This window comes from Cervus canadensis, chromosome 21, assembly GCF_019320065.1.
Source record: "Cervus canadensis isolate Bull #8, Minnesota chromosome 21, ASM1932006v1, whole genome shotgun sequence".
Taxonomy (NCBI): Eukaryota; Metazoa; Chordata; class Mammalia; order Artiodactyla; family Cervidae; genus Cervus; species Cervus canadensis.
Window position 1 is genome coordinate 34,945,375 of NC_057406.1, and position 11,739 is coordinate 34,957,113.

Sequence of the window (11,739 nt, forward strand, 5' to 3'; positions counted from 1 at the left end):
CCCAGCACCAGGCTCCACACAGGGACAAGGCCTTGGCAAAGCCCTAGGAGGGACCTCTGTGTTACAGTAAGATGGCTCAAAGCAAATGGATCTTTGAACTTTTTGGATCCATGTCTAGATAGCCAAGGTCAGCCCTAGAAGCCAAGAGATAAAATCTGCAGAGGACTTTTTCAAAGCTGTTCTTACCAGGCCATGTTGCTGGCCCCAGAGGCCCCATGGGCAGGTGCCAGAATGGGCTTAAGATGCAAGCCTCCTTGCAGGCTTATAAATGGGCTTATGAATGCAGAGTTCTATAAATTGACATCTTGGGTTCTCTGAAGAGCTGAGACAGATGAGATTTATATTCACAGCATGCTTGTGCATTAAAAATAGGAATTAATTACAGACAAGAAGAGAACTACTTGATTAGGGGGCAGTTCCTTCCTTTTCTTTAGGAGGAATGTACTGAGATCTCATCTGACCACCAGCAGACATTCCAAGCCACACCCGTGACTCCGATAACTGTAGAAATAGGGCATAGCAGGACTACCCCTTGGAGAAGGAAATAGCAACCCACTCCGGTATTCTTGCCTGGAGAATCCCATGGACAGAGGAGCCTGGCAGGCTCCAGTCCATGGGGTCACAAGAGTCCCATATGACTTAGGGACTAAACCACCAGCACCCAGGACTAACCCTGACTCTAAACCACCTCACCTTCTACCCTAAGTTCACTCTCTTTCCACGCTTTCTTTTCACATAGAGGAAGACGCACAATGGGGCGGGGCTAAGAGTGGGGACAGGATATGGGCCCGCAGAGCTTTGTACTGTGTATTTTGTATTCTTTCCTCCAAAAGCAGTTCTGGAGGAAAAAGACTTGGAAGGTCAGGGTTTTTTTTTTTTTTACACTATGTTCTATGGAAACCTAGGATTTACTGAAGGTTGGTGTATTCTTTCGCGAGAGTAGATTTCAGGTGGTTTTGTTGTTGTTGTTGTTTTAATGAAATTATCAGATTAAAAAAAATTTTTTTTAGAAATAGTATTTCTGTTCTCTGACCCCCCAGATTATACTCTCTTCCACACTCTACAACCTTGCATTTTTTTCCAAGTACAGTCAGGGCCCTTGACACAAATCCAAAAGGAGAAATGTTTGTCTGCTCTCAGGTTTTAACTATAGAGTCTTGTTATTTACAGGATCAGTTATTCAGTACACTTGTTTTACTGTAATAAGGAAAAAATATGAAAAGGGAAAAGAAAATGTTTTACAATTTCTGTAGTTCACTCCCAAATCTTTCTCCTTAGCATTTGCTTCTTTATCTTAACATCATTGCATTTTAGCTGGAAGGAAGCCTCTTGTCCAACCTGTTTCCTTTAACAGAAAACCAAGCTGAGGCCACGTGAGGGTAAGTGACTTGCTCAAGGTTACTCAACTCAACTTCTCTATCCTTCCTCTACTTAACTTGTCTTTGGCGTAAGTTCTTTCTGTTTTGCTTTTTTACTCTATGCCTTATTTCACTGTTTGATTGGAATCTGCAATGACATACTTTCTGACTTCAACAAATTGGAAATCCCCATTCCATATTCTCAAGGAGAGTAAGGGTGGTTTTGTATTTTTCCGGAACAAGCTGAAAACCCCACATTCATTTTGCTAATATATTCCAGGACATTTCTTCTACACTTCCTTTTGGTAAAAAAAAAAAAAAAAACGAATAAAATAAAAGTTACTCATGTGCTCCCAACCTCAATGACCCTGAATAAGCAGAGGAAAGGAAAGAGTGATTCAGGGGAACCCAAGAACCTGCTTGAAGAGGAGCAGCTCTAAGTGGCTGGGGAACACAGAGGGGCAGAATAAATAGCCCCTGGACAATGTGCATTTGGCGCTGATGAGATGACCCTGGGGACTGGAATCCTCCAGGAGCTGCTGTTGGCCTCACTTAAAGACACAGACTCCAGAACCCATGGGATTGCTGAGGGTCCAAGTCTAGATTTTGCTGCCATTTATCAGGTCGTATGGTTTAGTCGCTAAGTCATGTCTGACTCTTTTACCACCCCATGGACTGTAGTCCACAAGCCTCCTCTATCCATGGAAATTCCAAGGTGAGGATCCTGGAGGGGGTCGCCATTTCCTTCTCCAGGGGATCTTCCTTAGTGACTAAACAACAGCAACAACCAACTATAGATTCTTAGGAAAAATTCCTTAACTACTCTATACCTACGTCCCTTCATCCATAAACTTAATAAGAGCACTTACCTCACAGAGTTGTTGTGAAGATTGTAAGAGTTTGTATCTGTAATGTGCTGGAAACAGTGCCTAGAACATTCTAAAGGATCAATCTGTGCTAATTATTCTCATTACCTGTAATGAACCCTGTTTCCCAGCCCAACTTTAAATCTGGAAATATAAGCCAAAGATGGAAGAAGAAGGGAACTGTTTTATCATGTTCAACCAGATGCTCAGGAAAACAACACAGTGATATCTTGACTGGACAAGAGGAACCCTTTCTCCTAACCCTATACCGAAATTTAAACCATCAAGGCACACTTGTTCACAATTAACATTCAAAATAGAGAACAGTTTCCAAAACATGCTTTCTTAGAGAATTTTCTGGTAGACTTTAAACTTTTAGATGAAAGTCTGGCCTCTGGTTAATATAACAAGCCTCTGTGTATCTGATATACACTGGGTTTTCTCAGTGTGATATGAGAACTACAACAGGAATGACAGTCCCACCACCCTCAAGTCTTCCTATTTGGGGTTACTGCTCCAAATGCTGGGCTTCCTTTGTGGTTCACGTGGTGAAGAATCTGCCTGCAGTGTGGGAGACCCAGGTTTGATCCCTGGGTGGGGAAGATCCCCTGGAGAAGGGAATGACAACCCACTGTGTCTTTCTTGCATGGAGAATTCCATGGACAGAATTCTCCTGGTGGGCTACAGTCCATGGGGGTCACACAGAGTCGGACACAACTGAATGATGAACAGTAAGCTCCAAATGCTCCTTGTCAATAAGCAGTAGTTATTTCTTCCCAGTCATCTTCCTGTCACTTTGGTGATTCCCTTTTCAAACCTGGGCTTATCCTCTGCGGAGCTACATCCTGATACTTCTAAAGAGCACCAGGATTTCAGAGCCAGCCCTTTTAGATGCATGAAGAGGTCTGGTATGCAAATAATGAGATATTTCTCCCCTTCATCAAGTCATCACTCTTTCTAGTATTGTGTTAGTTTTTTGCCTTCAGAAGGGTTGTTGTTGATCTCTCAGGAAGTATAACATAACACAAAAAAGTCAGGAGAGGAGCTAAAGAAAATTTCCAGTGGCCGTTAATGGGCCTGACAGCAGCAGATTCTGAAGGCCATCTTATGCTAGGAAGAAAAACAGTGATCTAGGAATCTCTGTGATGCTCATGGAACCATGCTGCAGGAGAAACGTCCACTGCTTCTGCTATTTCATCTTTGTCTTGTGTACAACCACCAGTGCAAACAGGTGACACCCACAATGACTGGGTAAGCTGGTGGACTGCATAAACTCTTTCCAAAGCGGTCAGGATTGTCTTTCCCCACTGCATTTGACAGATGAATCAAACATGCAACTTAAAGCCAAAACACATCAGACTTTGGAGTTAGTAGGTAAAACAGAAACAGGCACCATCATCGGTCAAAGCCACCAAAACAGAAACATGGCTCACCTGTTCAACATGAAACAAGGACCGGTTCCTGCTTATCTCCTGCTGAGCAAGTGAATAATGTGAAATCAGCCATGGGGAAGCCTGCCACGGTCTCAGAACAGGCTCCTCTGCTCCGTGTGGTGCCCTTGGCAACACAACAGAAGGCTGGGGGGAGCTGGGAGAGGCCTGACCGAGGACAAGGAAAGAATGGCATGAAATATGATGCAGCTGCTGAACTTTCTTTTCATTAACTTTAAATTATATCAATTTCTAGACTTTTGGACACCAACTGAAAGGAGAAAAAAAACACCGAAGAGACAAGCTGACTGCTTGTAACCTAACTCAAATTGAGCGATAATGAAAGTGATTCAGCCTGGTGCAGAAAGACAGGACCACCACTATCCCTGCTACTCACCTTTCAATTTTATTTAGCTAGAAGTTTCCATTTCCGCTCTTCTCCTCTGAGACAAGAAGAACACAGCTCCAGAAGGAGGCAGTCCCCACAGCTGGCTCTTCTGCCCAGCCTTACCCCTACCTGGAGTAACTCAGCCAGGCAACCCCTTTGCAGTGAGGCAGAGGGTCAGGGAGCTTGTAACATGGCTGTGTGAGTGCGCGCCATCATTTCAGCTTGCCTATTCACGCTGTCCCAAAGCTCATCTACCAGACATGGCCAATAGTGCCTGGATCATTAAATTATTTTTGTACTCCATTGTCCAAGCATCTTTTAGGGAAGAGGTGACTAGGAAGCTGTTTCTTGGCTATACTAAGCCAGCCAAGATTGGGGTGGATGGATGGGAATGTGGTAGGTGGAAGATCTCTCTTGCCAGATCCCCAAGTGTTCAAGGTATTAGCCCTTCAAGCCCTTAACTGATCTTAGCTCTGAGGTGCCTTTTATCATAACTGAATCCACAGATCTCTGAATGCTCTGAGCTTTTCCAGAACAATTATGCCTCTTGTTTGTTGTTTAGTGGCTCAGTCGTATCCAAGTCTTTGCAACCTCATGGGCTGTAGCCCACCAGGCTCCTCTGTCGATGGGATTTTCCAGGCAAGAATCCTGGAGTGGGTTGCCATTTCCTCCTTTAGAGGATCTTCCGGACCGAGGGGTCAAATCTGAGTCTCCTGCCACGTCTCCTGCATTGCAGGCAGATTCTTTACTGCTGAGCCACTGGGGTGGGGGGTGGGAGAAACAAGAGCAAGAGGAAAAGGAAATGTAAAAGATTTAACACTCCTAATACATGTTTATTGAATACTTACTTTGTGTTAGTCATCATTCTAGGAGCAGGTTGTATAGAGAGTAACAAAACTTACATTCATGCAGGAGAAACAGACAATGAAATATAAGCAAATAAAAGCATTTGAGATAGCAGTAAGTATTATGAAGAGCAGAGTCTTTTGGGAGAGAGGGAAGGGGCAGGGCAACATTGAGATAATAATGGAAGACCTCTTTTGAGACATACCATTTGATCTGGGACCTTAGTAATGAGAAGAAATTAGCCATGCAATGATTTTTTTGAGGGAAAGCATTCCAGGCAGGAGGAACGGCAAGAGTTCATACCCAACAGTGAGGTTAGGCAATCAGAGAAAGAAGATGAAGGAATCTTGATCAGAATGCCGTCCGGGCAGGCTGCTACCAGATAGGCGTGAGGAGGTAAGTTGAGGTCAGCTCCCAGTGGGATCTGACCAGGGAAAAGAGTTTGGGAGATACTGGAGTGTTTGTAAGCAGTGCAGTCATAGGAAGTCTGCCTCTGTTTCTCATTCCCACACATGACATATGTACACACACACACACACACATAAGGAAGATACATAGAGTAGAAACAGAGCTTGAGTTACGAATATACTTTTTATAATTGCATGTTACTTTAGATTTGATATTTAGAAGGTTGAACTCTTTCTCGGAAAGGCAAGAAGAAGGGCTGTGTTTCAAAATAAGGCAAATGTTTCCTTGAAGCCCTTTTATAAAATTAATACCTGAAATGGAATAGCGCCATCCACACACAAGTCATGGGGGACATTAATCTTTCAAAGCCAACTGTTAAGATATTTTGTTATGGCTAGAACAGGGACACAACAGGGAAGAGAAAGCTAGATGGCTTTCTCACTAAGTCCCCAGGGCTTACATATCCATTAAGAGAAGGCACGACTTGGTTTAAGAAACCAGTAACCAGTAATTTACAAGTGGCGTGGTTTATCCATATTTGCAGAGAGTACCGGGTCTCCCTCTGAGATCCAGACGAGAACCTTCAGTTTTACTCACTTGTTTAACCACAATGGTTTCTCTTTGTTCCAGGACATTGGCACCAAGCTGGAAGATCCAGTCAATGAAAGGACTTGAACAAGTAAATGTTTTGGGGTGTTGACCTATGAAACACCTTTAAATACTCCTTTTTCTATGTCCCTTTCTTTCTTTTCTTTATTTCCTTCCTCCTTCCTTCCTTTCTTTATTTTCTTTCAAAACTTTTAATGAAAGGAAAATCTGACAGAAAAGGGAGATGATTTTTATTATGAACTGTGATTGTGTCTAATAAAGCTAAAATTACATAATGCTATTCTTGTAAAAGGATGAAGTTTTAAACACCTAGTGATTAGAGGCATTTTTCAGACTACAGGTAAACAGAGACTCCATATCCACAGAATTTCTTGTTGTCTAAAGCAAATATGTACAAAAGTCAAACACATACCTTTTTATAAAACAAAGTTAACATTTGAAGAAAGACTATGATGGACTTGAGCAACGTAGTTATTAACAAAGAATAAACGAAGACATGAATTTCATGTAGATATATTTTTATTCAGTTCATTATATTAATCCTTTGCCAACTTAAAGACATTAATGAAATACAAAATATTTTAAAGGAGTAAAAAGAAGTTGAACATTATATAAGATAGGGAGAGTATAAAGAGTAGGAGAAGCTACTCTAATTAAGCAAAATGCTTAACTCTAAAAAATGTGGACACTTTCTGCCATCACATACTTCAATTTCACAGTGGTGCACTCAGTAGCTCAGTCGTGTCCAACTCTTCACGATCTCATGGACTATAGCCTGTCAGGCTCCTCTGTCCATGGTATTTTCCCAGCAAGGATAGTGAAGTGGGTTGCCATTTCCTCCTCCATTTCACAGTGATTCTGAGCCCTAAATAACAGATTTTTAAATTTCATTTTCACCTCAAAGATAGTTCCTTCACTTAAACAGACATTGGAAGTTAACTCAATGACTAAAAATCTAAAGAACTGAAGTTTGGGAGATGGATCACTGGCCCCCAGTAGATATCCATTTTCTAATCCCCAGATCCCATGAATGTTATTTTACATGGCAAAAAAGGATTTTGCAAATGTGATTAAGTGAGGAACCTTGAGTAATCATCCTGGATTATCTGGATAGGCCCTAAACATAATCACATGCATTCCTGTAAGAGACAGGAGAAGGACATTTGACACAGAGGAGGAGAAGACAGTATGAGCACTGAGTCAGCAGTTGGTGTGATGTGGCCACAAGCTAAGGGGTGCTGGCAGCCATTGAAGCTGAAAGAGGCAAGGAATGGGCTCTTCCTGACAACCTCTGGAGAGGGGCAGCTCTGTCAATACCTTGGTTTTGGTTTGGAGAAACTGACTCAGCAACCGCAGGAAGCCAATATAAAAACGGCATTCTGGATTCATACTCACTGGCATCTTAAAGGGCTTCCCTGGTGGCTCAGAGGTTAAAGCGCCCACCTGCAATGCGGGAGACCTGGGTTCAATCCCTGGGTCGGGAGGATTCCCTGGAGAAGGAAATGGCAATCCACTCCAGTATTCTTACCTGGAGAATCCCATGGACAGAGGAGCCTGGTGGGCTACAGTCCATGGGGTTGCAAAGAGTCGGACACGACTGAGTGACTACCAGACCAGGCCAGGCATCTTAAAAGGAGTAAAAATAGCTGTGGGGGGCAGGAGAATTTTTTTTAATGAGACAGCATTGAAAATTATTTGATTTCTATATCAGAGGAGTAAAGCACAGTACCTATTTTATTGTTTAGCACACATGACTTCTTCAAAGAAAAGTGGATAAATATCTAGGTCATATTGATTGGTACAATTTTAGTACTAAGCATGTGGAAAGCACTGATTCTTCACTTGTTGAAAAAACTATAAACTTAAACATTTTTATATCAATACAATACATGCACATAATAAAAAATGGTGCAAAGTTTAGGCTGAAAGCTAATTTTCTTCCTTGAGAAATTAAAAGGATTAAAAGGGAATTTTATGAATAACTGTATGCCCATAATTTTAACAACTTAGGTTAAATGGACAAATTTTGAGAAAGTTCCAGATTACCAAAACTGACTCAGGAAGAGATAGAAAATTGAAATAGATCTATAATAAATAAAAAAACTAAATTAGTAATTAAAAATCTTCCCACAAAGACAAACTCAAGTCCAGAGGGTTTCACTGGTGAATTCTATCTAATATTTACAAAAGTAATACAATCCTTCACAAAATCTTCCAGAAAGTAGAAGTGGGAACACTACCCAACTCATTTTATGAGGCCAGTATTACTCTGATACCAAAGTCAAACAAATACCTCACAAGAAAAGAAAACTACAGACCAATAACCTTCATAATTATGGACACGATAATAATTAAGACAATTTTAGTGTAATTGAATCCAGCGACATAAAAAATGAAGACAAGGTAAGATTTATCACAAGAATGCAAAGTTGGTTCAAGATCTGAAAATCAACTTAAAATATGAAGAACAAGCACCACATGATCATCTCAATAGAAGCAGTAAAAGCATTTGACAAAACATCACAGTCATTCATAATTAAAAATTTAACCACACAAATAATAGAAGGGAATTTCTCCAACCTGTGAACGTAGTGATGCTTTCTCAATACTCTAAATTTGCTGCAAGTCATTTAATTGTGTAATTATAATAGATAAGTTCTATTACACAAAAATTATATTTCAGTGTAGCCATTATTAAGAAAATGCCTATAGTGTTTAATTCTCATCAGTAGAAGATGCTATAAGCAAGAAGTTTACCTTTACTATGTTCTCTTTGGAGCACAGCTCATTAAGATTGCTCAATCTTTAGTGGTTTACTCAATTGAGATTTAAAAAACTAACCATATTCCATGGACTATACAACCTAAAGCCTAGCATTTAAGTTATTACGTCTTCACTATAACTCATTCTATCTACTCAAAACAGGTTCTTGTACCCATTTCTCATTTCTGACCCTTTTCTGATTCTGAACCCTTCATCCACTAGTTGGTACTTTTGGCACTTGTAGCTTCATTGCTAATCAAAAGACCTCAGGGTAGTTTGAGAGAGACAAATGCATTATGTAACCAGGCCATTTGTTAGTGGGATATTCACAAGCTGAAGAGAGCCTTTATCAGATGTACTTAGACAACTTTAACACACACTCATGGAATACATCTTTTTCTTTTCTTTAGCACAAGTGGAATATGAAGGATTTCAGGTTTCAAAATGTTTCCAAAATATGGGTTCCTTGGGCTATATGCACATGAAAGCCGATCTCATGAGGGAGCAAGTGAGCAGCTGCGCTAGTAATAAGGCTTCATTTGTTAATTCTTCAGCCAATATGTATTGAACAACTGCTCTGTGCCAAACACTGTTCTAGGTATTGGAGTCACAGCTGTATTCAAAAGTTCCTGCCCTCATGGGGTCTGCAGTTGCGGGAGAGATAATCACAAAACAAATAATTGTTGATGTTTGGTCTGTTAGGACTTTGGGAAAACTTGCAAAGCAGGAAAAGGAGAAATTTGAATGATAGAAGTGGCAGTCACCGTTGTATGTGGAGTGGAGGCCCAAAGCTCTTCTAACAAGATGAGGTTTAGTACAAATGCTATATTAAAACACAGGCATTGGGTCAGGTGGACTTCCCAGGTGGCTTGTTGGTAAAGAATCCACCTACCAATGCAGGAGATTCAGGTTCAGTCCCTGGCTCAGGAAGATCCTCTGGAGAAGGAAACTCCAGTTTTCTTGCCTGGAGAATCCCATGAACAGAGGAGCCTGGCTGGCTATAGTCTATGGGGTCGCAAAGAGTTGGACATGACTGAGGGACTAAACAGCAGCAACATCTGTAGGAAGCAAGGGAGGGGATCATGCAGCTCCTTTGGGAAAAAGCAACCCAGGCAGAGAGAAAACACAGTGCAGAAAGGATTGTAGGCAGGAGCACTCAGTATATTCATTTAAGAGGAAGAAGGGCATGTGAGTGGGTGTGGCATGGAGTGGAGAGGGTACATGGTGGAGATTAGTTCAGAGGCGTAGACTTGGTGTGGCTTGTAGAGCATGAAGGGCCTTGCAGGGCATTTTAAGACCTGTGATTTCACTCTGAATGAAGCGTTTTGAGCAAAGAAGTGATACAATCTGACTTCTGTTTTAACAAGATTACTCTGGTTGCTGTGTTAAGGCTGACTGCAGTAGGACAGAGGTAGAAGCTGGGGGACAGAAGCTGGGATTATTGCAATAATCCAGGCAAGAGGTGATGGTGGCTTAGATCAGGGTGTAGGCAATGGGACAGACAAGAAGACACCATGCTTTATACATTTTATTTCTAAAGAAGAGCAGACATGATTAGCTAATGATTAGATAATTGGTGTGAGAGAAGGAGATGAGCCAAAGATGACAATTTATTTTAATTATTTAACAGAAATTTGAAAGTGTGAAACTGTTAGTTGCTCAGTCATGTCTGATTCTTTGCGACCCCATGGACTGTAGTCTGCCAGGCTCCTCTGCCCATGGGATTCTCCAGGCAAGAACACTGGAGTGGGTTGCAATTTTCTTCTCCAGGGGATCTTCCCTACCCAGGGATCGATCCCCAGTGTCCTGTATTGCACACAGATTCTTTACCATCTGAGCCACTAGGGATAAAGAGCGTGAGAAAAAGAGAAGAGCCAAAGATGATTTATTTTAATTATTTAAGAGAAGTTTATATAGTGCTAATTATATACAAGGCACTGTTCCAAGTTCTTGACAAATATTGACTCATTTAATCTACGCAATAGGCCCATGAGATAGGTACTATTTTTGTCTTCTTTTTCCTTTCCTGCCTTCAAGGTTTTGGCTCTGAGAAGTTGGAAGGATAAAGCTGACATCTACTGAGAGAGGGAAGGCTATATGAAGAGCAGGTTCAAGGTGATGTGTTAAGGTCGAGAAGACTGAAATAACTGTGTGAAGATGCCAAGCAGGTGGTTGGTTATGCAAGACTGGAATTCAGGAGAGTGATCTGGTTTGGAGATACACATGCAGTGAAAAGATGCTATTTAAAAACAGGAAACTAGATGACATCTCTAGGAGAGTAGAGATTCAGCAGAGGGTGAAGCACCACACTTGGGCCATCCAATATTGATGAGGACATGAAGATGAAGTATCAAAGAAGACAGGCAATGGCCAAGGAGCTTGGCATCCTGGCAGCCAAGAGAAGAAAGTGAAGGAGAAGAGGGTGAGCAACTATGTTCAATGCCTCAGCTTCATCCAGGAAGAGAGAGCTCAGAATTTATTGGTTACTTTGAAAAGAACTATTTCACTGAGTGCTAGGGATGAAAGTTGGTGTGCAAATGAGGTCAAGAGAAAAGAAGAGGAAGAAATGATGATTAAAGAGAACTCTTTTGAGGCATTTTCTATAAAGAGGAATAGAGAAATATGGCAATATAGTATAGGTAAGGTCAACAGAGGGTGTCTTGTCTTTTGTGGTTGTCATTTTCTTTTGTTTTAAAGATGGATGAAATTGCAGCAAAGTTGTATGCAGATGGAAATGGTCCAGTAGAAAAGGAAAGACATGTTGATACAGGAGAGGAGGTTAAATGATGTTAGTGAGCTGATGAAAGAGGATGATAAAGTATGGGGCTTCGACTTCAACGGAAGCAGAGACCATTCGTCTTTGGTAAATGGAGGGAAGGCAGGATATATGGTGATAAATGCAGTCATGTGGAGAGTTGGGGGTTGACATTTGTGGCCGTTCTCATCTGATTGCTTCTCTTTTTCTCACTGAAACAGGGAAAAAGTCATAAGCCAAAAGAGATCAGAAGAAGTATTGGAGTTTTGAGGAGAACACAGCTGTGGCAAGATCATCTAGGAAAATGAGGACTATT

General features: G+C 41.3%; 1 long non-coding RNA gene across 1 annotated transcript; it reads left to right on the forward strand.

Moving 5' to 3' along the window:
* The first annotated feature begins 889 nt into the window (after positions 1–889).
* LOC122424081 lies at positions 890–11,083 on the forward strand. The gene is made up of 3 exons (XR_006264291.1): positions 890–1,379; positions 5,927–5,975; positions 10,706–11,083. It is a non-coding gene; the product is annotated as an uncharacterized LOC122424081 (long non-coding RNA).
* Positions 11,084–11,739: the final 656 nt, after the last annotated feature.